The following is a 26,099-nucleotide window of genomic DNA, read 5'->3' on the forward strand; positions in this document are numbered from 1 at the left end:
CCCCACTCCCTTCTGCCCTAAAGCTGTTGTTATTACTTTATACCAACAAATCATCACCACCACCACCACCCAAAGACCCTTCAGAAATGGTAAGCGGTGACATTTGCAAGCTGCATGATCCACAAGATGTCAACATGCACGTGTCACAACATTGCTTCTTAGTTTGGTGATGAAGGCAGGGGCAGTGGGGATGTGTGGAGAGAGCCTGGGCTTGGGACCCAGTGACAAGCCTCTGTTCCCTGGCAGCTAGCTAAGTGATCTTATGCAAATTGCTTTACATTGTCCTCCTTCAGTTTCCTCTTATGCAAAGTGGGAAAATGACAGTTGCCTATCTAAAGTGTTATTGTGAGGATCAAGGGAAGTAATATAACACTGCTATTATATGTAATATATGTGACATATAATAATATAATGCTGCTATCTATAATATATAGTACATATATATGATAGAGAGAACGTCAAAATTATAGGCACTTCCACATATATCTCTGGCAACTTTCACAGGAAAACTGAGGATTATTATCCCCATTTTTTCAGTTGAGAAAATCACTGCATTTACCCCAGCATTCTCATCTGAGTCTGTGTCACGTTCAAAGCTTTCATTCACTCAATAATTACGTGCTGTGTTCCTACCTGGCACTGGGCATTTTTCTAGGGACTGGGGATACTACTGCAAAGCTCCTAGTGTGACAGGGAAAGTAGACATACGTAAGGGGGGCATAATACTGTGCAATGCATGCCATAGAAGGAAAAAAACAGGGTGGCATAAGAGGAGACAGTGGGGAAACATGAAGAATGAGTAGTACGTAGCCGCATAAAAAGTCAGGAAAGGGCTGTCACCTCAAGGTGGGAAAGAGCATGATGTTTTGGATGAGGGAAGCATAGAAAGTAAGAGGGGAGTGGTAAGGCAGGAGGCTGGAGGGTTAGTGAGGCTCAGAGCTTGGAGGCGTAGTGAGCTGGGTGAAGGAGTTTGGACCTCATTCTTAGTAAATGTGGAGGTACCTACGGGTTTTAAGCAGGAAAGTGAGTCATATTTTTGGAAGATATTTCTGGCTGGGATGTGCAGACTGAATCTAAGCTGGTGAGACTGGAGGTAGGTAGGTAGGCCAGTTAGGATGGAGGCAGATGCAGAAATTCAGGCAAGAAACAGTGATGGTCTGAGCTCAAGATGGGGCCATGGGCCTGGAAAGAATTCGAAATAGATTAAACTCATAAAATCAGACTGTGGTGATTGATGGGAATGTGCATGGAGGGAGGGAAATGAGATGGAGTCAAGGGTGACATCCAGCTTGTTTCTGGCATGTGCAACTGGTGGGTGATTGTGTTCTTTATTGGACTAGAGGACACTGGCTGTAGAACATCTGGTATCTGGCAGGTGTATCCTGCATGAACTTGTAGCCCAACCTCATCCAGGGACCTCTAAATTATGGCTGTCTTACCCAGAAGAAGAGGAATGCATAGAAAGATGCTGCCAACTTGAGACTTCTGTTTGCCAGTTGCCAAGGTGTGCCTGTGATGGGTAGATGGTGGTGGTGGAGCATCAAGGCAGAGGAGGAGTGTTGGGTTCCTCTGGAATAAAGTCATTCATCTCCCTAGGCCTCCTGTGGACCTCCTATTTTTGCACCCCAACTTCCTTTGAGTATTTAAGAGCTTTTTGTCAAGGGTATACCATGTAATGCACGTTAGTAGCTGCAAAGGGGGAAACTGACTCTAAAAGAGTTTATAATCTAGAAGAAACAATAAGAAAACCAACCACAAAAATAGCTATAGGTTCTCACGTATAGCGTTAACAGACTTAAATGGCATAAAGGACATGCTCCTAGAAAACACAGGTCATAGATGGCCTTCTGAGTGGGAAAATCAGGGAGGAAAAGACTGAGAGCTGGTCTTAAAAGAGAGGTGGGGTTTCTATAGGCAGAAATGCAGGATTGGGGTATGGAGCAGAAGTTCCTGAAGGAGGAAACAGCATGAGCAAAGATAGCAGACTCGGGTAGTCACCAGCTCAGTCTCCTGCCATTTCAGGGCATCTGCACAGAAGGAGTTCTTAAGCTGGGGTCCATGGAGCTTTGAGCTGTGAGAATTCTGACTATGCAAAATTGTACTGATGTATGCACGTGCGCTTTCTTGGAGAGAGGGCCCACGGCCCTTTTCCATTTCTCAAAGGGTATATAGCTGAAAAAAAGTTTCAGAAACAGTACTCTAAATCTCCCAAATTAGAATTTACAGGTGGGCTGGGTCTTTAAAAGTAATGCTGTCTGGGAAAGTGACCTGTGCACACCTCATATTTCTAGACAGGACCGAGGAGGCCCTGGAATGTCAGCCTCCCCAGCTTCCTGCCCTTTGCCCCCGCGCTGATCCCCACCATTTTGTAACAGTAGTCACCACCCTCACCAGTCTGCGTTGCCCTGAGAGAGACATGGAAGGAAGGTCAAAGGAAGGGGTGGGGGAATCAGGGAACGTCCTTCAGAGACAAGGTGGGTGGGAGACGTTCTGCCCTAAGGCTGGAGATGGTCAGAACGGCCAGTATGTCCTCCAACCCTCAGCAAACAGATGGTGAAGTTCTGGCAACGTCCAAATCAGTCGGCTGGGCTGCGTCAGATTTTCCCGGACGCCAGAGTGCCGTGCCCAACCGCGGCCGCTGGGTGGCGCGGCGCCGGGCGCCGAGCGTGGGAAGCGCGGGCGCGCGAGCGGGCTGAGCTCACACGCTGGGGCAGCGGCGGCGGTGGGGTTGGCGTCCGCAGCGGCTGCGCATCTCGCACCTCCCGCGGGGCGCCCGCGGGACGGCAGCACGGGTGGCGCAGTACCCTAGGAAGGAAGCCGCTGCAGGAGGTGAGAGCAGAGCTTCGGTCAGGTGGGTGGGTGCACCGCCGGCCAGGCCTGCAGGCGGGCTCGTAGAGCCCCGGGGCAGGGGTGGGCCCCTGGGGGCGATGCTCCGGGCAGGGCTGAGCTCTGGCCGTGCTCCACCCCCGCTGCGGTGCGCGTCCGGGCGCAGCTGCCCTTGCCGCGTGGGGGATGTGGATCCGGGCCTGGAGGAGGCTCCGGAGGTCTCCCGGCTCTGGGGCGGGGGCCAGCGGGGCGGGGGTGGTGGAGGGACAGCCCCCTGGGGCGGCCCGAGAGCCCGTACCCACTCCCCACCTTGCGTTGCTTCGCTCCGCAGTGGGCGTGGTGCCCCTTTGCTGCAGAGGGGGCGCCCGGAGTTGTGGAAGGCTGTGGGGGATGGAGAGCGCAGAGACAGGTGGTTGAGGGGGCGAGGGATGGTGCGCAAAGCGCTCGTGATACTAATGCGTATTTCTCTCTCCCCCCCTTCCTCAGGGGGTGCAGAGGTGCGTATGGAAGAGGAGGCGGGAAGGCCAGAGGCTTAGTTCGGGAGAGGGCAGGTGCTGCGGGAAATGCCATTTGGCTCTGTCTCTGTCCGGCACCCCCTCCCGCCCCCCCAAATATTAATAAAGTGGGTGTGATGGTGAGAGTGGAGGAGTTTGATGAAGACCTCGCCTAGAATTTGCCCAAACTACCCAAGCCAGATGCCTGGCTCCTGCATGCATATCCGGGAGCCCCATACTCAGAGCACTGTACAGGGACTTGGGGTAGGGGGGCGGGAATGCCGTAGATTCAAGCTCTAGCAATAGAGCCAGCTCTGGAGATAGGGGCTGACAGGGAGGGAGAGAATGAGGGAGGCCGGGGGCAGTCTCCAGGCTTACAGCCCCAAGTCCATAGATGGTGGGTTGGTCAGAATATGGTGGGAGACAGGGGGCTTGTGGAAATTGGGTAATGCCCTTATGTCCCACTCCTTTTAGCTTTATTTGTAGCCATAGACACAAAATTTGGGATTCATTATTTTCCAAATGTGTACAATTTTTTTCTTTCCCTTTCGATTTGTTTTGTTTTTTAGAGGAACAGCAAATGACAGACCAGAGGGACAGAGGGACGGCTGGCCTAGCCAATCCTGGAGCTGCTGCAGCACTTTTCCCCAAACAAACCCATTCTAGTGCAAGGACAGAGAGGAGGGGGCTGCTGGCTCACACCCCCTCTCCTGCCTGTGGCCCCCTGGCTGCTCCCCTGTGGGAAGGGCAGCCTGGCCACCGTAGGCTGAATGAATAGAGACTGCCATGGGCCAGGGTGGTGATGGTGCCGCGGCCCCTCCCTGTTGCCCAGCGTGGGAAGAAGAATGCAGAGCCAGGCAAGTCTCTCTCTGTGTCGTCTGGGGTGGAAGGAGCAGGTATAGACAGGGCCGGGGCAGCCAGGGCCTGGTGTTGCTTTGGCATTGGTGGTAAGAAGGCTGTTACTTCCAGCCCCTTGGGTTTGGTTCCACCCCTGGCCTGTCTCTGGCGCTATGTGCTTATTGGTGCCACCATGTTATATAACGCTTATATAATCTCCCAGGGCATGTACTCTGTCTCTGCTCTCAGGTCACACAGACACTGTGTCCATGGGGGAGGCAGGATCTGTGGAAGCTTCTGGGTGGATATACTCCCTCCATTCTCAATCCCACCTGGCTTTTCTCCTGATCCCGGGCATAGGAGGGGGAATGCAGAACAGGTGCCCACTCCACACCAGCTGCCTGGGGCCAAGGAAGAGGGGTTGGCTGGGCAGGCTTCCTCACCTTCTTGCTCTCCAGTCCCTGTTGCCCCAGGGACTGTCAGGTGGAGTGGATGCCACTCTTGTGCTTTGAGGTCAGCTTTTTGTTCTTGGGGTCCCCTGGTGTGGCACATGGGTGTGGTGACCCTCAGAATGTTGCTGAGGAAGCATATGTGGTTCATAGTGGTGGATAAAGAGAGGCAGAAATTAGCTCTACCTTTGAGGTTTTGAGCAAGAGTGACTAGAAGGATGGTGGTAGCAGTGTAAGAAATTTGGTGCAGGCCTTGGGGCTGGGGAAAAGTCAGGGAAGGGTGTATAGGGAAGTGGATCAGAAAGCAAAGATAAACATGGTGTTCTTTTACTGTACTCTCCACTGGGCTGTCCCTGGTTACCAGGGCAACAGAAGCAGTGATGAAAATCATGCCTTTCGTTCAGTGGAAAAATCTGGCTCCTCCTCCTGCCTCTGCCTTCTCTAATCGCCTGTGACCCATTGGGTGGGTGATGGCTCCAGAGATCAGAGACCTCAGCATATTTTCGTCATACCCTCTTTCCCCAATTTTTAAAAATGATCTCCCCACTTCCCGCATCCCCTGTCTCCCCCAGAGCTGGGCAGTTGTATAGGAGTTGGAGTGGATGGAGGGGGAAGGGCGTGGACGTCATTGCAGAGCAGGAGAGCAGAGATGTGGATGCAGGAGTGATGGGCACACAAAGAGGGTCAGGCACCCATCAGCTTGAAGCAACTTGTTTCTGAGATGGTAGGAGCTGTGGGTAGGAAGGAGCTGTGGGTAGGAAGGGTGGGTGGGATGATGGAGGTCTGCAGAGCCCGGCACTCTGGACTCACCGTAGTTGAAATAGGAAGGCCCTGAGGTTTCTTGTGTGGTCATGGCTCCTGATGAAAGCTAGGATTCAGTCATTCATCATTTATTGGGTACCTGCCATGTTAGGTCAGGTTCTAGGAGCTGGGAAGACAGATCAAGGACTGGACCTTGACCTTGAAGAGGAGGAAGGGAATATGGGGGAAGATCAGCCTGGCCTTGTTTCAAGCTTAGACTCGGCCCCAGGCAGAAGACTGGCAGCACACCAGACTGGAGTGATGGATGAGGTGGGGCCTATGAGAATGCAGAGAAGAGGTGGTTCAAAGAGCCACTTTGGCTTGAGGACAGGACATGGTGGGGAGCAGGTGCTGAAATTTTGAACCTTAGTGATTGAGAGAAATAGAAAAATCAGGGTTCAAACTTCGTTGGAGGAGTCATGTTTGTTTTGGTTTTAGACATGTTGTCTTCAAGACGGTGGCCAGGCATCTGGACAGATATGCTTATGGTCAGGCAAATAAAGTTTGCAAGGGAAGTCAATTCTGGAAGGAGGTTTGGAGGAAATTGTTGTGAAGCCTTGAAGGTGCAAGGTTGCAGCAAAAGCATCTAGAGAGAGACCCCAGGGCCTGTGGCACTGGCCTCGCATTGGGTAAGGCTGTATGCGGTGGACTTGTTTATCATCCCAGGGCCCACCCCAGGGCCCACCCAGACTGCTGGACCAGTTTCCGCTCAGGAACACTCACCCACGTTTCCTATCAAACTGTGGCCCCTTTCATACTCTGGTTTCTCTTCAGAATGAACAAATCTTTCACCTTTTACCAAACCACACCCCCTTTTGAAGTTCACGTTTCTAAGTTTTCTTTTCCTTAATAACTATGCCCAGGAGGATATGTCCTGGAAAGATAGATAAAATTACCCCTTCCAAACTCTGTCCTTGGCCTTTGCTCTACCATTCACTTAGAAGTCGCTGAGAGTCCCCAGGATGTGGTAAAGACGCGTCACAGGTCCGTACGTGATCTCCACCAGCAAGGCTGATGGTTCTGGTTCTTTTTCAGTCCCCCACTCTTGGGGTCCCACAAGAATTTTTAAAACATGTAACACCTGACTATTCAGTGAGGGATGCTGACCTCTTTTCCCTTAGATTGTCACATTAAAAAAACATGACAACAGCCAACATAACAATAGCTGTCTGGTGGGAATGCTCTGTCTTGAACCATACGTATATAGATCATGTAATAGAGTTGTACCTTATTGGTCATGTTGCATAATAAAGTATCTGGTTGGTTAATTCTCGGTACCAGAAATCCTTATATATAAGTATAGATACTTGATTTTTTTAAAAAAAGTGGAGCAAAAAGGGTAGGTAATGACTACTAACTTTGTTTGTAAATCAAAATTACACCTATTTTTGTCATATCAGTGAAAAGTATATTTCTTGGCATGCCACAGAATTTTAGCAGTTAGTTTATGTGTGCCATGAGCAGAAACAGGGTGAAAATCACTGCTCTAGAGGAGTAGGAGCACCTGGCAGAGTCAGGAGCCTTTGCCAGGTACATGGTCACTTCCAGCAAGTCACTTCCTTTTCCAAACCTTACTGCCTGGTGTAAGAGGTGCAGTTATTTCCAGCTTTAAAACCTTTGGATTTGATGTCCAAAGCTTTTATTATAACTCCTTAGCTCAGGTTTCTGATGCAAGCCAGACTTTTCTTTTCCAGCAAGCAGCCCGAATTTCTTTGGTGTCTTGTGACAGGGAGTAGCAGAAATGAAGGCCTGGTCCCCAGGTAGGACCCTGTCTCCAAAGTGGGTGGGAGCCCTCCAGGTGGAAGGTGACCTCTATTCCTCTTGGTACTTGGAAGTGGAAAAACAAGAAGATCGGGAGTCGGCAAATTACAACCTGTGGGCCAGATGCCTGCCTTTGTAAATAAAGTTTTATGGATCACAGACAGGCTGATTGTTTATTTGTCCGTGACTGCTTTCATGCTGCTTTGGTGTAGTCGAGTGTAGCAGGTCCTGTAGTAATGTTTTGTTCGATGTTGTTTTTATCATAATGTCATTGAGGATTAAAAAATCGATTTCTGGCTGGGGCCACTGCCTGTGCAGAGTCTGCATGCTCTCCGCACGTCTCCGTGGGTTTTCTCGGTGCTCCGGTTTCCTCCCGCATCCCAGAGATGTGACCCTGAGATGGACTGGTGTGTCTGGATTGTCCCACTCTGAGTGAGTGTGGGTGTGAGTGGCCCTGCAGTGGAAGGGCGTCCTGTCCAGGCAGGGGTCCCGCCTTGCTCCCTGAGCTTCTGGGAGAGGCTCCAGTCACCCATGACCCTGAATGGGAACAGGCAGGTTGGAAAATAATGATCCTTCTTGTTTGTATTCATCTTTCTTAAATGTATGTATAGCTCACACTTATTTCAATGTTTAATATTAGAAGCGTTTTGGGTCTTTAAAGTTTGGTGATGATATTGTGACCAGAAATAAGTCTTAGGATTTAACTCTTATTTATATCAGTTAGCCTATTGTGAAATCGGTTTTGTTATACATCATTTTGGTTAAAATCGTAGTTTCCAAGAACCTATCCGTGACTTTAAGTGAGGACTTGCTGTAGTTGGAACAGAGACCATGTGACCTGCAAGCCTAAACTATTGACTGTCTTGCCCTTTAAGAAACGGTTGCCAGCCCTGCCATCTGCCACCACAAAAGTGCTTGCATCTTCACTGGGGATGCTTACTGTGGCCGGTTCAGATTCCTAAAGTTCTTGAAGAGTCTGCCCTGGGTCTACTTTGGTGATCCCATGAGGGGATGATGTGGCAGTTGAGATAGTAGGTTTCTGTAGTCCGCCTGAGGACAGTATCTGGGATCTGGGAGACCCCTTTCATTTTCAGTCCTATCTCTGGAACCTGGAGGGTGTCACCCCAACCTTCTCCCACGCACACTTCTCTGGGCCTAGAGGCCTGAATTCCTCACAGGGGTGGGGTATGGCCTTAATGTGACGAGGTGGCCTCTCTCTCATTTCCCAGGGCCCTGCAGAGAGTGGACAAACCCAAACCCAGTTTCTGGTAAGGGGAAGGAGAGGGTCACTGGTTTTGCTGAGTCCTGCAGCCTGTTTTTCTTGATGTCTTTGCTTTGTCACTTCCGGTCTCATTGTCTCTTTAGTGCCAAAGCCTTGGAGATGCAGCTGCAGCGAGGGCTTGCGACCCAGCCTGGTGTGTCGGCCCGAACCTGGCGCTCATCCACTCTGGGAACAAGGCCCTGCGGCTTGGAGTTGGTGGGGTGTGTGTCTGTGTTGGCTTGGGACCAGAATCTCTAGTCACTGTCCTTGTAACCAGCCTTTGCGGAGTCCCCTTGTGTCCTGGCTTCCACCTTTTTTGACTTGGTCCTCAAGCTGGAGTCTTGTTGAAACTCCTGGCAGGAACAGGACTAATTTAAAGCTCTTGCTTTTACAAAACAGCAGCACAACAATCTGCTTGCTTCTGTTCAGGGCTGAGCTGGTGGCAGAGGGAAACTGTGTGCTGGGAGCAGCGGGTGGCAGGGGGTGCCTGAGGTTTATTACCATCGCAGTTGGAAGGGAGGAGGGTGGCAGAGCGAGGAGGGAGCATGCAACCCAGAATAGCAAAGAACAGCAGCTAAGCACACTTGGAGTTGCTTCTAGCTGGTAATGGTAAGCCTTGTGCTAGGAGTCTTACTTAACGTGAACCTCCCCTACACTTCCCCAGAGGCCATCAGCCATCGAGGCGGGGCAGGGAAAGGTCCTCATCAAAACCGTCCTCTGGATACCTTTCTATGTAGAGTTTAGGGTGACCTTCTACTGCACTGATGTGGAGACAAGGGCACTGACTTGGAGAATCCATCATTTACCCAATATTGGTTAAGGATCTGTTGTGTGTCGAACACTGTGTGGTAGGGAGGACAGAGAGTGAATAAAGGGTTCACAGGCTGGTCTGGAAGGTATAAGGACAGTTGATCCAATTAGAAGACGATCTGTGCTAGCCTAAGCTTCAAGCACCCATGTCTTTGTCCGTCTTGTTCATTGCTGCCACCCAGCGTGGGTGCTGTGCTTGACACTGGGTAGCCACACAGACATTTAAGGATCACCCATCCTTGTTTGGTCTGCTCTGGAAACGAGCAGGAGGGATCTGAGGAGGTGGGTGGAGGAAGAGAGGAGCTCACTCGTGTGTGACACATTTGGGGGGATGGGACGCACCTGGACATGCTGGTGATGTGAATGCCATTAAAGAGAAAAGGGTATAGAAAGATTGACCCCAGGTGGGAGTGAGAGAATCCTTGGGCATGAGGATGATGAGGAGGAGGAGAATGAATGACCCAGTACAAAGAAGTGGGTTGGTGGCACCCATGTCATTGGAGAAAGCAGAGGGCTGGGGAAGAAAGAAGAACGAGCCAGTGTCAGGGAAGGTGAGACTGGGGCGCGAGAGTAGAAACCTACGTGAAAGGAGACAGAGGCTGCATCTTGTTTCATCGTCAACACCTCACCCCAAACATGTTTGCCTGGAACTAATGGGCAGTTTCATTATAAAATATAAAAGAATGAAAAATAAAAGAGGGACATTTAAAAGGGTATAATGCAGCATGAACAAATTAATAACAAAATTAAGATTTTATTGTGAAAAATGAAAATGTATTGTCTTCAAAGTTTCCATTCATAGTATTTTATATTTTCTTTTTTCCTTGTTGATTTATCTCAGAGTGGGACTTTTTCTCTTTTCCACTAAAATTTCTTCCTCCTTCGTGAAGAGAGGTGCCAAGTTTCCAACTAAAGAATCGATAACTAATGCTCGGGAAGACTGCTGTGAATTAGCAGCCGCCTCTTGCGTATTTGCATAACATGGTGAACTTTTGATTTTGATTTTGGTGGATGGGAGCTCGCTGGGCTCACTGAAGGATTTACAAACTGATCTGTGATCATTTTCTGGCAGAGTGTGCAATCTGGCCGTATATGCAGCTTCGCAGTCTGCTTTATATGTAGTTATCGTCATCCGCTAGGGTAAGACCACCGTGCCTCCTCATCACCATGTAAACCATTACGAGGGCTGAGACTTTTATAATATAAAAATGGGAGTAATTGTGAGAACTTTGTCCGTGGAGAAATGAAACCAAATGGACAATTAGGTTAAGTACATGAAATCTGCCAAATGTAAACCAAACTGTCAACCAGTTTTTTTATCTTTTATGGTGAAATTGTCTTATGGCCAATTAGTAGTATAGTGAAAAGATTTGCAGCAAAGATATTTATGGTGGAACAACCTAGAACCCATAGGGGAGTCTCCAGGCTGACAGTTAAAGCAGAACTGAGCAGGTGAGAGTCCCAGGCGAACATGATGGCCGTGACAAAGAAAAGACAGGACTCTCAGCTCTATCTACAGTTCTCCTTGGAAATGACCGTGCCCTGCAGTGGGGCAGGTGCAAAGAAATTAACTGCAGCTTGAGATCATGGTTACTTTTTTCTTTAATATTCCCTACCGTGGGAAGTTTCACATATCTATGAAGGTAGAAAGAGTTAGTGTAAGAAACCTCAGTATTTCCATCACTCAGCTTCAGTGTATCAACACGTGGCCCTCTCGCTTTGTTTATGCCCCCCCCAGCTTTATTTCTTACTTGCTTCTGAGATTATTTTATAGCTAATCCTGGGCATTGTATTTTGTCATAAATACTCCATTATGTGTCTCCAGAACACAATATCCTTTAATGACATACCCTAGTAGGACTTTTGCCCCTTGCAGGAGCACTGTGTTTTCTGAATATCACCAAAAACCCAACAGTACTGAAATTTTCCTGCTTGTCTCAACTTTTTTCATAGTTGGTTTTGTTTGAATCAGGCTACAAACAAGATTCACACGTTTCCTTTAGTTGATGATTAATCTGAGTTTCTGTCCGTGAAGATTATGATCATTCTTAAAAGAATTTATGTTTTGCAGTTCTGTCTTTTATGTTTAGATAGCTGCCCCCCTCTCCCTCCAATCAGCAGCCGTCACCAGTTTTCCTGAGTTTCCCTGAACCATTTTGTGAATGTTGAGCACTCTTCATTATACCTTGTCTTTGTGGTTTAATGTAACTAGTCACTTTTTTCTTCCTTTAATACATATTTCCTGAGAGCCTGCTCTGTGCCAGGCACTGGGCATGCAGCTTTGAAAAACCAGACAGGGCCCTGCTGTGCTGGAACTTCCGGTCTGACCATGTCAGGGCTGCTGGTTGTTTCCTTCCCCCACACTGGGCGACCACGACCGTCGTTTCTGTGCCGAGAGATCTACCACATTCTAGGACTTAGTGTTCATGTTCTCTTGCTGTTGTTTTATGTGGTCGGTAAGGGCTGCCCCTGGAATGTTCACGGTGGCTTCTGTGGCAGGCCTCTGTTTCCTAGCCGTGGGACTGGGATTGTAGCAGTGTCATCGACTGACTGCATCTGTCCATTTACGCAAGCCACTGTGGGTTGAGGCTTTATAGCTCAGCGAGTTAAAATGGAGAGCTTCCTTAACTGGCAGATTCTAGGGAAGCAGAACCAAAACATCTCAAAGGTGCCCTGAACTGTCACAGGGCTTGGCACACGCCAAGTGGTGCTGACAGGCTCTTTCAGCAACTTGGATATTTCTGTGTCTCTGTGGACACTTCAGGTTGGTCTGGGGCTCTGCCTGTTCTGATTTAGCTTCCTTACCTAGTGGGGCCCACTTTCTCGGTTTGCTGCTCTTTGCCAAGCAGGATGGTATTGGGTAACCATGGTGTCTCATAGCAGAATCCAATGGTACAATTCAGGCCTCCCTTGCTAATAAAACTATTAACTAATTTATATTTCTCTATGTAAATAAACAATCAGGCTCAGATTTGGTCCCTGTGACACTGTGATTTTGATAATGGATCATGATTTCTGTTTTTTTTTTTTTTTCATTTGCAGTTCAAATGCAACTGTATTGCAGTTTCTGGATTAGAGTGTCTGAATCTTTTTTAAAGATTATTTATCTTTTATTTCTTATCCTCACCAAAGGACATTTTTTCATTGTTTTTAGGGAGAGGAAGTGAGGGAGAGAGAGAAATATCGATGTGAGAGAAATACCAATCATTTACCTCTTGTACGCACCCTGACCAAGGACTGAACCTGCAACCCAGGCATGTGCCCTGACCAGGAAGTAAACCCATGACCTTTCGGCTTACAGGACGACACTCCAACCAACTGAGCCACGCTGGCAGGGCGTCTTGGTTTTTTTTGAGAGAGAGAGAGAGATTGATATGAAAGGGAAACATTAATCGGTTGCCTCCCATATGTGCCCCGACTGGGGATTAAACCCACAACCTAGGTGTGTGCCCTGACCAGGAATTGGTTAAAACTTTTGAGAAATCCCCTTATGTATGTGTGTATATTTATAATTTATACATAGCATAGCTCTACTGATACGTTATCTACATTAGAAAAGCGCGCACACACAAAAGGTTGTGATATGCTATATTCTCTGCCTTTTCCCAGGGAAACATTCAAGTCCAGTCTGAGGGCAGCCCCTGGCCTTCCACATTCAGCGGCTGCTCTAGGGCTCCCCCCTCCTCCTCGCATCATTAGTTTTCCCTTCTCTACTGGATTGCTTCTATATATATATATATATATACTGTTATCATTTGAAAAAAGCCTTCTCTGATTTCAACTACTGGCTATTTCTCTGTCCCTTAGACAGTTTTTGTTCCTTGCTCTCTTCCCCACCACTCTGGATGAAGGGGCTCCCGACAAGGCTGGTAGTGACTTCCATGGAGTTAAATCTGGTGGTCACCTCCTCGTCTTCCTCAGAGGAGCTTCCGCAGTGTTTGACCAAGTGGTTATACCCTTTCCTTAGAAGCTTTCTTCACATGGCTGCAGGGCACCTGTTTCTGGTTTTCTGCCCATGTTACTGGCTGTTCCTTCTCAGCGTCTCATCTCTTTGACCTCTAAACATGAGAAGGCCCCGGGCACCCCCCTCTTCATCTTCTCTCTCTTTGGGGGACTCTCTCTCTTGAGGTTTTACATACCACCTAGAACAGATGCATGATGTATAGAATTTCTTTCAAAGTCATCCTGGGAAATAAGGAAGCTTGACCATGTCTTCATAAGGGTTGAAGCTAGGTGATGGGTACCTGGGGATTTATTATACTGTTTCTAATTTTATTTATATTTGAAAATTTCCAGAATGAAAAGTTAATGAAATCTACATTTGATGACCCTCAATTATTTGTACCAAGCCCAGCCTCTCCCCGGAACGATAGACCTGGCTGGTTTCCATCTGTCTGGTTAACATTTCATCTTGGGTGTTAATAGACATTTCATTCTTAACATGCTCCAAACTGAGAGCATTCTACCAGTTACACATGAGAGCCACATACGTAATGTAACATTTTCTGGTAGCCAAATAAAAAAAGGAAAAAGAAACAGGTGGAATGTATTTTAATAATGTATTTACCCCAATATATAAGGAATATGGAAAGTATACAGGGGGCAGGCAAAAACAGGTTTATAGCTCAGATGGAGAAAGACAAGCAGGTTATGATTTTTACAGAGGCTTTATTAACAGAGTGTCACAGTGGCACAGTGCACTTAGTAGGTGCAGTCTTGTTTATACTCCCTTTTCTGGCCTTCGTTGTTCACACGTTCTTGTAGTCTCCTCGCTGTACTCCAGCACACTTGGGCCCAGAGTCCTTACCTCCTTTTGCCCATCCGTGTATTGTCATTTCTGATATGCATTGCATGGTTTTCATTTTTACCATACTGACACTCATAAAACATCTCACTTTGGGCTAGGTGCGTTTCACGTGCTCATGTGCCTACTGGCTACCCTCTGGGAAATGCAGGCTACGTGGTCTGGCCCTGCTTCACTTCCGTGTCCCTACCTCCCGCTGCTGTTCCCTTTTCTCACTGGGCCCCAGCCCGACGGGCCTCCTTGCTGTTCCTCAGATAAACTAGGCATATCCTTCTTTAGGGCCTTTTTACCTCCTGTCCCCTCCGTTTGGAACGCTTTCCTTCACACAGACTGACTCTTCCTTCCTCTGGGTCTGCGTTCAGATTCTGCCTTCTCGGGGTCCCCTACCCCCACGCCTTGCTAGTTTCCTGCACCCTTTCCCTACAGTGTTCCTTCTCCATAGCACCGTCGTCACTGAGCATACTGTGTATTTCTGTCACGTCATGTATTTTCTCTCACCCCGCTGGAATGTGAGCTCCATGAGAGCAGGGGTTTTTTGTCCGTTTTGTTCCCTGCTACAGTAAGAGATCGGTAGATGTTGAAGAATTAAATGGAATGAATTGTGAAGAATTACTCTTTTTTAGTAAGAACATGCAATCGAATATACTTCATTTTTTCACAGTACATTGGGGTCATATTTTGCAGTCTAGCAGTTTGAAGGTCTGGTTTAAGTCAGGGTATTTTGAAACAGACCTTTTTATAAAGAGGCTATTATGGGTTTGCTTCGTAGTATAAATACACTCGTGACCTAGGAAACACTGCATTTTATTCATTTCATTGAGACATTTTTTTTTAAAGTTTGGAGGCTGTTTTTTTTAGGATTTTATTTTTATTTTTTTATTTTATCAATATATTTGATTGATCAGGCTGTTACAGTTGTCCCATTCCCCCCTTCACTCCAGAATGCTGTGCTCAGTGTGTGCATAGATACAGGATTGTAGAGATAACGTCCCTGCATTGAATTTGGAACTGGCCTCATGCAACGGTGGAAATGACTTCCAAATGTCTGTTTCTGAAATGTTCCTTCCGTCACGTCTCTTTCAAAAACCAAATGCTTTCTTACCCAGTTTTAAAATGTCACCTTTACCTTAAAAGGATAGATTAAATATTTGTTTATTTATTTAAAAACATTCCTTAAGTAGCCTTCTACTGACAGGCACCCGTTACAGAAGAGGTCAGCAAATTTTGGAACCCTGTTTTCTGGTTAAAAAGAAAGTCGTTGAGTCAAGCATCTCTTTTGGGGACGTCGCCACGGGGTAGTCCACACCCGTGTGGCCAGGTGATTCGCTCATCTGTCATTACTACGACGTATTTATTGTATCCATCGAAGATGCGATCTTAAATGTGCTGAATTGGCTGAGTGTAAACAATAGTGCAGTCCGCACACCTTTGGGGAGCCGCGGTTGGCCTGTGTGTTTCGGATCTCCCTTCTCAGACACAAGATGTCCCTCAAATGATGGGCGCCACCTGACACAAACCGAGGGAGTGTGCTGTGGCAGTTCATATATTAAATAATACTAAAGCTTACTCCCTTATTTTTAAATAAAAATAAATAGGCACCCTAATTCTTCATCCTAATGGATCTTGTACCTGCTACATCAGTGGTGGTTGCTCTGGTCAGTTCTTCCATATTAACCTCGCCTTCATGGCCAGCCTTTCACCAGTATTTGTTGACCGAAGAGTATTGGGGAATAGATGCACTTTCTGATCTCAGCACTATAAAATTGTATTTGTTAGACAGTGAAGTCCAGCAGCTAGATTTCTGCGGTGGCTTCTAGAGCCGTATCTTCAGTAGTATTGAAAGCATGGGTGACATTCGGGAAAACAGCATCATACACTTGATGCCTCATTCTGGATCGGACAGGTGGCAGAGATGGTGGCTGCTTCAGGCACCACCGGGCGATGTAGGAGGTGGGTGACTGTGCTCGGCACTGCTCTGGAAGTGAGCTGGCAGAGGTTGCTGGGAGGCATGGCCCAGGCAGCTGCAGGAGCCACCTCTGTTTTGAAAGAGAGAGGTAATATGTCTTTGAAGCACTGTGGCATGTCTTCCGTTAGCTCACCTGTATGCTGAAAATGCTTGTGCAAATACACTTTTCATCTGCCTTGACAGTCCAGGAGGCATGTCAGCTGAATACGTTCCCTTGGGGTTATTTTTCAGCTGCCGTGACCAGAAGCACAATTTAAAAGATGAACGTCTGGGATGACAGCCACAGGCTGTGGCTGGCTGGGCAGAGGCCCTGTGCATTTTCTGTTGCATAGAGGCCATCTTCCAACGTCCTCTGGATCCTGCTCAATGAGCAAGGCTTGTCCCCAGTTGGCCAGTCTTTGCTGCTTAGACCCCTAGCTAACTGATCAGCATCCATTCGTTGAGGCACATTTGTACAGGGCCTCCTGTGTGAAAAGCTGTGTCTTTCTGGGTGGAGTGGGGATTGGGGTGGGAAAGGAAGGAATGTGCCAGTGTGGACAAGATGTGGCCTCTGTCCTCCGGGAGCGATGGCTGGTGAGGGAGACAGGCGCCTGTGCCAAAAGACAAAGCAGAGAAAGGGATGCAGAGGGAGGGTAGAAAGTGTTGTATCAGCCACAAGGGACAGTTGGGAATTGGAGGGTGTCTTTTGGAATGCAAGAACATCTCGTCTACCTTGTTGTGAAATCCTCAGAGCCTAGCATAGTCTCTATCAGGTGCTCAGTAAACATGTGTCTGCTAACAGTTGGGCGTGGGAAGAGTGGGGCTTCTTCACACAAAAGTACAAGGCAGTGGCCCAGGGATGAAGTAGGAAATGACTCAGGAGAAGGTGGTCCACTTTCTTGTAGGGGGTGTATGTGGTGGAAGGGGCCATGTGTTGCAAACGTAGGGTGGTCTCAGAAGGGCCCTGACCAACTAAATTCCTGAGAATTGGATTTTGGTGGTTCTTAACCTCTTTTTATGCCAGTTCTCATTTGGAATTGCAAGGAAACCATAGTCTCTTTCTCCAAGAAAAAAATCCCACAACAGCGCGGCTCGGCATCTGCCATCAGAGTATTTACAGATCCCACTATAGGCTGGGGGAGCTGTCAGCTCTTAAAACGGGATCAGACAGTTGTTCTCCCCTGGAGTCTTTGGGGATTGACTCAGATGAGTGTTCACTGTGTAGACTTTCCAGGTTTTAAGGGCACTGATGAATGGCAGGCACTACAGCGTCTCTGATGAGCTTGGGGAAGCCATGGAGAATGGGGAGTCTCTGTGCACTGACAAGAGTAGAGAGCTCCAGTGTTTGCTCTGTTTATCGGGGAACAAAAAAGTGTACCTGAGTCAAGGTAGAAAATAATGAATCTGTAAAACTTACTAATTCAGAATATGGAATGCTCTCTTTTTTCTGTGACCTGGTTTCCAACTGAGATACTCAGCCAAGTGGTAATTACAGATGTAGAGAAGAAGTGTGTTGCATTTCTGGGGATAGTGCTTACGGGCAGGAGTTGTCAGAGTTTCACGTCACCATGGTACAGGATTGGAAGGACTCCTTAGCTGTGCTGATCCATGAGGGAGGGCTGCCTGTAGGAGGAGGTGGCGAGATCTCACGGGCTGTACTTGGGAAAGTACAATGACTGGGTTGAGGATAGTTTAAAATGGGATTGTTTTTGTTCCTGTCCTCACAAAAATTCCTGTGAAGAGTTCTGTGTACCTTCAGTTAAAAAAATAAATGAGGAAACCAGACTTCCTGTCCTCTAGGAGTTTGTCATGTATCTGATACACAGACAGGCTGCTTGGAGCTTTACAAGACCAGTGTGGGCAGCACAGCACCGACATGCCTGCCTTTGTGTGTCGCAGGCACGTTCATTCCGTGGACGCGTGAGGGCGAGGGGCGGTGATTGAAAATCTACCCTGCACCTGGCTCACTTACTTGCCAGCCAACACCAGAGGTACCACTGGAGGTGGAAGGGCAGAGCCCCTGAGCCCCTGCACCCCAAGCACAGCAGGGGGCAAATGTGGGGACTCCTGGGGGCAGAGCTCTTCCTCCCCTTGCTATACGCCAGGCGTGACGCCTGGAGTGCGGTGTATCCAGCACCTCGCCTCTTCTCTGTCTCGTTCCTGACTTTCTCAGCTATTTCTGTACCCAGGTGTCAGGACAGGGAGAGGAAGGCCATTCCGACTTACATCTTGTCCTGTTGTTCCGTGTCTCAGGTTCATTGGATGAGACAGTGTTTGCTCAATCGGGGAGCACTTCCTGGTAGATCCCTCTCAGTGACCCCACTTCAACCTGTTACCTTCTGGCCCATCTTCCCCCCAAAGGAGAGGAGTCTTTCTTGGATCCTCACTGCTTCCCCTTCCACCAGCTGTGCCAACTGGCCTGTGGATCCCTGACCCGCTTGTCCTACCTCAAATAGAGGTTTAAATTGGGACCTTTAATCTGTAAGAGGCTTACAGCCTGTTGGTGCCCAGCTGCTCTGGACATTTATGTGGGCAGCCTTGGCTTTGCCTGGTGGCTGCAGTTGGGTTTAAGGAGTCATGGGGTTGGTGGCTTCGTGGCAGAAGTGACTAGACACATGGCCTCCCATGTCAAGGCCTGGGAATAGCAGAGTGCTGGGGAGCAGAGTTGTTTGCCCAGCATTCCTTTTGCCCTGGAAGTGGGTGGGTGGGATAGGTCTCTAGGGACAGAAAGGAGTGGTGGCCTGTCCTTATAATGATGGGGTAGAGAGTCCAGAATCCCATGGTTTTTGGTGCTGACCCGGCTTCTCCTGGGCACGGAACCTGGCTCCTTGCTGATGTGCAGTTAGCACTGCTGTCTCAACATGTGTGTTTTCGTTCCACAAAAAACTTCATTAATCAAGGCCTGTGTGTCCAGTATGGTGCTGGGTGCTGCAGGGGACAAACAGAAGCATGAGTTTTAGGGCCTCCCCCAAATCACTCATTGTCTCTTTAAGGAGGCCAGACTAGTACATAGCAAAGCATTCATCCATCCCATAGGCAGATACTTATTTAGCTGGTAGCTTCAGGATAGCAAATTCTATAGTTCCAATGTTATACGCACACAGGAAGTATCGTTGGAGACCTGAGAAGGGAGAGGCCCAGGGTTGCCTAGAGCTAGGCCCTGAGTGGTGGGATTTAGACGGATGTGGAGAGGGGAGGACGTTGAAGGTGGGAGGAACAGTGCGAACAGAGGACGGGAGAATGGATGGTCCTTCTCCTAAGCAGAGGTGGCTCTGGAGCCTCTTTCCCCTCCCACTTGTAGGCGTAGCCCCAGTTCCGACCTAGAGACTCTTAGTCCACGCACAACATAGAGACAGCTCCTGGTTGCTGCTCTCCTCTCTTCCTCTTCATCATTATAACAACAGTGATAGTGATTCCTAACTTTTAGTGAGTTCTCCCTACATATCACTGTTCTGTGTGCTTTACCGTCTCGCTCTGGGGTGTCCGTCCTGCGGTGCACGGGTCACTTGGGGCCCAGGGTGGCAGTGAATGCGGCCCAACACAAAGTCATAAAGTTACTTAAAACATCATGAGGTTTTTTTGTGATTACATGTCGCAGTGTATTTAACGGGTGGCCCACGACAACTCCTCTCCCAGTGAGACCCAGGGACGCTAAAAGTTTGGACACCCTTGCTTAGAGCTTCACCGTCAGGCAGGTGTTACATATTATCATGTGCATTTTACAGTTCCTGCAGCTGAGGCTTAGAAGGTTAAATAACTTGCCCAAGGTCACACGGCATTTGGGTCAGAAGTCCTCCCCCTGCCCCTCCTACCGCAGCCTGGAGGCAGAAGCCGTGCCTTTTACCCACCACTTCCGAACTTGTCTCAACGTGGGAATTTCCAAAGGCGGGCCAATGACATCACACCCTTGACCCATCTCCTCAGTCTTGGGAGATGGGACTTGGGCAACAGTCTTTTTTTTTAAATTTTCAATTACAGTTTCCTTTTAGTATTATTTTGTATTGGTTTCAGGTGTACAGAGTTTGATTAGACAGTCGTATACCTTACAAAGTATTCCCTGCGGTATTCCCAGGACCCACCTGGCATCATACATAGTTGCACAATACAGCAGGTGTGTTCACCTGGGTGGTTTCGGTGTGCAACCAGGTCTAGAAACCACTGCCTTAGCCTCTGAATTTTAGTGCCTGTAACTATTTGATCGAACACGTTTTTATCTCCTAGGCAGAGGAGCCTTCTCCCAGGCCCGTCCTGAGAGCACATCTCCGTGTCACCGCTCCCAGCGGCATCTGTGGACTCCCCGATAGTGAAACCTAGTTGGAGTGGAGCGGGCCGAGTGAGGGTGTTCCTCTGGAACCTGTACCCCCTTTTTTCTCTGAGTGCCGCTGTGGGCTGAGCCTGCTTGCAGAGCCCTGGAGACCTCTGACTGTGGATTCTCATGTCTTCTGCTCCCCTGGGCCCCTGGCTTCAGTGGGGAGGGGAGAGGTCACAGGAGGGCAGATCTGTTCTTGACAAGTCCCGCTCCTCTGCGCCTGTCCCCGGGTGAACCTGAAATGGACACGAAGAGTGGTGTCGTTTGGGTGACTTGGGAACAGCACTAACTAAATTTAGCAAAACTGTAGCTGGTGGGGGGCGGCCTGCCCTGAGCCAAACCCAGCCCCGAGCGGACGAGATTTATAGTCAGCACCGCAGCCAGCGTCATCTCTGCTTGGGCAAGTCTGTGGTTACACAGGATCTTTCCCTTTCCACAGCCCAGAAGCTTTGGGGCCTGTCCCTGGGATCTCCCTGGCTCTGCCCCTTTCAGACTTTGCTCCGCCCCACTGCCCTTGGTTTTAGGCTTCCATCTGTCCCTCCCTCACGTGTCTGCAATTGTCACTTCAGTTCCTTCTCCTTTGCCTGCGGATTCTTCAACGCCTCTTGGCTAGAGTGCCAGCCTTGATTTTCAAGGACCTGCAGAGCAAGACCTGAGCTTTGGTAGATTTTTTGGGGGGCATCTGGTATCCTAGGTGACATTCTGGTCAAGGTTGTTGAGTGGAGGAAAGGGAAGAGCTGGGATGGTTAGTTGAACAGGGATTTGAGGGACTGAGCTGTCTGTTCCCTTCTCCCAGAAATTTAACCACATGTATTCTTTGGACTATAAGATGCACCTTTCCCCCCTGAAATTTGGGAGGCATAATGGTTGTTAATGCTGCTGTTGAGTTCTATTTACATTTATTTACATTGGTGAAATGTTATGTTATTTATGTTATTAAATATTATACCACATTTTTTGCTTCAAAGGTTTTTTTTTTCCTATTTCCTCCTCTTAAACTTGGGTGCATCTTATGGTCTGAAAAATATGCTAAGTACGTGGAATTTGTGTACTCAACACTTGACATGAATTAGGATGTGAAGTGACTTTTGATACCTGGCGGTTTCTCTGATCAGCTTGTCTTCTGATGTGGACCATATCTGGGAGGAGGTGGGCTTTGTGGAACTTGAGACACAATATCCCCACCTGGACCTCCTTCCACCTCTCAGATCTGATGGTGGCAGCTTGCTTGGGGAGTTCTGTTGTCTTAATGGCCAAGGAGATAATGACCAGGCTGCATTGTCTAAACCCTTTCTAAGGTGGATGACTATACTTTGGCCGAGGCTGGGGTCTTGCCTATGTGAGACATGATTTGTTAGTATAAGGCAGTGGTTCTCAGCCAGGGGCGACTTTGCCCCTGGGGGACATTTGGTGAACATTTGGAGACATGTTTGGTTGTCACATGGAGCAGCAGGTGGAGTATTATTGGCATCTAGTGGGTAGAGGGCAGGGATGCCGCTAAACATCATACAATGCACAGGGCAGCCCTCTGCGTGATGAAGAACAACATGTCCAGTTCAACCTGTCAGTAGAGCTGAGGTTGAGGAACCCTGGTGTAGGGGGACAGTCTTGTAGAAATGGCCCTGAGAGATCATTACATCCAGATCCTTGCTTCTGTTGGAAATGATTGCAGGGCTCTCTGGCCACTGCTTGTCCCTTCATCTCCACTTTCCCTATCCTCAGCATTTACAGTGTCTTATAAAATTGTGTTTAGGAGTTTTTTTCCTAGCTTCATACTAACTTCAGTTTGCCGTAGAATCCCACCATTAAGCACGCGTACTCCAGCTCAGTCATGCCTGTGGCTCGGTGCAGCTGTGTCCCTGGAGCACCTGAATAGGCTGTGATGTTGGCCTATTTAGATGCTGCTACATTTGAAATGAACTTTAAGGGCAACAAGAAGGCCATTCCAAGCAAATATGTGGAAATGATGGGAGTGTAGCCTGTAGCTGTTTTCCTTCCTTCTCCTTTCAATGAGATGCTTGCTCTGCCTTGCAGAACTGAGTTCCACTTGCTAAGGTCTCTGAAATGTAGGAAACACATACTCGTTGCCCTGGAGGACATGATGTTGCTTCCCAGATGAAACTTCCAGCCTGTTGCCAGATACCTCGGCAGCCCAGTGCATGCCACCTGCCCACACCACCCTCCTGCAGTCGGCACGGCTTCTTGAAGGCCAGGACAGGGAAGTGGGAAGTTTTCCCCAAAGTGAGGTCCTGGCTTTCCCTAGATCATGGGGGAGAGTAGCTGTGTGTGAATTCTAGAATACTCCGGCTTTTTACATTTCAGGGCAGGCTTCAAGGTTCTTCCTATGTAAACTCATTTGCTGGACTCTTTGCTTGTGATGCCACAGTGAAAGCGGGAGCCGAACTTTGCGATATGGGGAAAGAGGAGGTGGTGGCAGTGGTGGCAGAGGAGAGTTGCAGGGCAGGAGCCAAGGTAAGGCCAGGCATCCTGGGCGAGGTACAGATACTCCCCTGGGGACGTTTGACGTCCTCACCCCAGACACAGTCATTCAGTTTCCATGTGTTTGAGTGATACCAGTATATTTTTGGATGAGCTCAAGAATAAATGCAAGTGATGGTGAGGTTACCTGTTTTTTTAATTTGATTTTAAATATTGAGTTTTCTGTCTCCTTTGGTTGGTGGAAATTACAGGGGAGGGGTGTGGATTGTGTTCTTGAAATTCTGATGTTCTTGAAATTCAGGTTCAGTGCTTCCCTTATCCTCATGTAAAGGGACTAAGATGATGATTGTGGGTTTAGGAGGCAGGTTCTAGATCACTGCCACCCCAGCTGGCTCCTGGGGCAGTCGAAACCCACAGCCTCCGAAGTCCTGTTCAGTAATGGTAAACATTTGAATGGATTGCGTTGCACAGAGGAATGTGTGTATATTTAGAAAGTCACACCCAGTAGAGAAAGAACCAGCTTGCTCATCCCATGTGCAGGTCTGAGCACACCCGGGGTCACATCCTCTTATTCCATGATCAGCTGAAGTCACTTCCTTATGTACCCAAGGCTGCCCACACCCAGCCACTATTTCCTGTACTGGGTCAGGAAGTCAGATCACACTTCTAACCTTTTGGCAGCTTGTAGTTACCTACCAGCTTTCTGGGTTCTCTTGCCTGCCATAGTCTTGGAGCCTCCTTATAAACTTAGCTACCATCTTGCTTCCAGATCCTGACTTTGTCTTTGAGTCTCTGGCTTCTGCTTGGACTTCCTGGCTTCCAGGCACAGAGTCCCGTCACTGCTCTGGAAGCTGCTGGAAATGTAAGCCCTGGGTTGCTAGTTTGGAGCTGCATTTTCCCCCCTGTCTTCTTGGTTTTTACTCCCTTCGCCACCGGCCCCACCACCTTCTTCTCATTAAAAAACCTTGTTTCTCAGAATTACTCCATATTTCAACCTGCAGCTATAAAACCCAAATACATTTTCAAATTCAGTCTCATAGAACATAAAGCTTGATAAATTAATTTTAAGTGTTGAAAATGTGTTTATTTTATATGGTTTGGAAGTTTTAGACTAGTTTCTCTGCCATTTATGGAAAGGCAATAGGAAAGTGATCAGAAATGTGTATATGTCTTTCAGATTGCGTGGAGGCACTAAAAATTTGTTGGTTTTGGGGCAACAATCCATTTGGAGAAAAGTATTTTTCCTAGTTAAAAAAAATCTTTCTCATTAGCTGTTTTGTTGTTGTTGTTGTTATTGTTGTTATATGTCAGGTAAATATTTACCTGACATATAACACATACAGAAAAGGGAACAAATCCTAAGTGTTTGGCACAAAGTGTACGCAGCCTGCAACCAGCTTCCAGGTCAAGGAAAGAAGTCGAACATTGTCAGGCCCCACCTCCCTGAAAATGCCTTGAGCTGCTTTCCAGTCACGAACTGCCCTTTTCAACTGGTAGAGTTACAGATTAGCTTTGCCTGCTTTTCTCCTCTATATCACACAGTATGTTCTCTGTTGTGCGTGACTTCTTTCACTCATTAGTTTGTGACATTCATCCACAATGTGTGTTATTGTAGTCTCCCATTCCTGTGGCTGTGTAGTATTCCATTGTATTAATAAATCACAGTTTATTATCCACTACATGGTTGATGGATATTTGAGCTGTGTACAGATTTTGGGCTATTACTAACAGTGCCACTATGAATATGTTTAAGTATATCTTTTGGTGAATGGATATTTGTACATACACACGTGTGTATAAGTGTATATATGTGCGTTACATATACACGTAGTTGTTGGGTGTATATGTAGGAGTGGAACTGCTGGCTCATAGTCCTAGTAGTTAGTGTCAAAGTAGCTCTAACAGAACTTTTCTGCTTTTCTACCGGAGTAGAAAAGTTCTGGTTGCTTCATGGCGAGATTTGGTATCGTTTTCCTCGTTCTGGTGGGTATTCCATAGCATTGCACCGTGGTCTGCATTTGCATCGTTGTGTTTTCGTGGTAGTGGCTATTTGGGTACCCTTTTTCATGAAGTGCCTGTTCAGCTCTTTTGCTCATTCTTCTATAAGGTTGCCTTTTTCTTACTGGTTTGTAGAAAACTACTTATATATTGTTGAGTACATATGCCAGAAATATTTTATCCTCTCAAAAGCTTTTGGTATCCATATCTTTAATGATATCCCCAAGGTTGACCCATGTGAAAGCATTAGGATTGTATATATTACTTTGCACAGGTATCTTTATTCTTTTTTTTTTTATTTTAATGGTTGTTCAGGTATAGTTTTCTGCCTTTCCCCCCATCCCAATAGGTATCTTTATTCTTTATTAGTGATGTTGACATTGGGGTTTCATTCTGTTAAAGCCCCAACACATCTGCAAGTACACTGTTGGGATATGGTTGTGTAGGGTGGGACTCTTGAAGTTCTTGGCATATTTAGGTTACATAAAAATAAAAAACGATTAATATCCAGGTGCTTGCTATTGTGACATATACTGTTCCAAGCATTTTACATGGACTCTTTCATTTATATTTCAGACAAGCTTATCGTTTACTTACTGTTACGACCTTCATTTTCAAGTGAGGAAACCGAGACTCGGGGACATTTTGTAATTACTGAAGGACACGTAATTGAGATTCTTGTCACATAGCTCAGGCCCTGTAACCATTGTACTGCGTAGAAGGTTACACTTCTTAAAATCGGTGTTTTATTAGGATGCCTGGAGTAGTGCTTGGCACATAAGAAGTGCTCCAGAAATACCTGTTGTGTGAAGGAGTTTGACTTGGATGAAGTCCGCGTTGAGTGGGGAAGCTCGTCCTGGCAGTGCAGCATTGACGTGAGAAGCAGTTGTGTTCCCTTCTGATGCATCTCTTGCCGAGACAGTGCTGCTCATGGACTAGACATCATGGTGGACATTTGTGGAGCGAGTGACTCAATCACAGACAGACTGTAAACCCAGCTTGCATCAGAGGTGAACTCAGAGGACACTGCAGGGACCAGGGCCAGGACTGGCACGTCAGCAGGGGCCACGGTGATGGCCCAGGGAGAGTCCAGAGTCCAGCCGGCAACACCCTTGTTGCACAGCCACCAGGCAGCCCAGCTGGTGGCAGCAGAGCAGGGCCCACTGTCAGCAGACGAGGCTGCCCCTGTTACCGGCAGTCAGGTCAGAAGAGGTCCCAGCAGCAGTGCAGGGCTGGTGGAATCCGAGGTCAAGTAATCCAAAGCCACAAGGTTGCAAACAGTAAAAGTTCAAGCTGGCAGGAAAGAGAGCCAAGGGGCACTGGGTGGGAGCTGCCACCCTGGCTGGGTTCCCCTCCTGAAAAAGG

At 47.8% G+C, this 26,099-nt stretch overlaps 1 long non-coding RNA gene across 1 annotated transcript; it reads left to right on the top strand.

The window, feature by feature from the left end:
- Positions 1-2,703: 2,703 nt before the first annotated feature.
- LOC128627842 (uncharacterized) lies at positions 2,704-24,418 on the top strand. The gene is made up of 3 exons (XR_008392152.1): positions 2,704-2,829; positions 3,890-4,181; positions 20,214-24,418. It is a non-coding gene; the product is annotated as an uncharacterized LOC128627842 (long non-coding RNA).
- Positions 24,419-26,099: the final 1,681 nt, after the last annotated feature.

This window comes from Artibeus jamaicensis, unplaced genomic scaffold (genome assembly GCF_021234435.1).
Source record: "Artibeus jamaicensis isolate MK-2021 breed Jamaican fruit bat unplaced genomic scaffold, CSHL_Jam_final contig_475, whole genome shotgun sequence".
Lineage (NCBI taxonomy): Eukaryota > Metazoa > Chordata > Mammalia > Chiroptera > Phyllostomidae > Artibeus > Artibeus jamaicensis.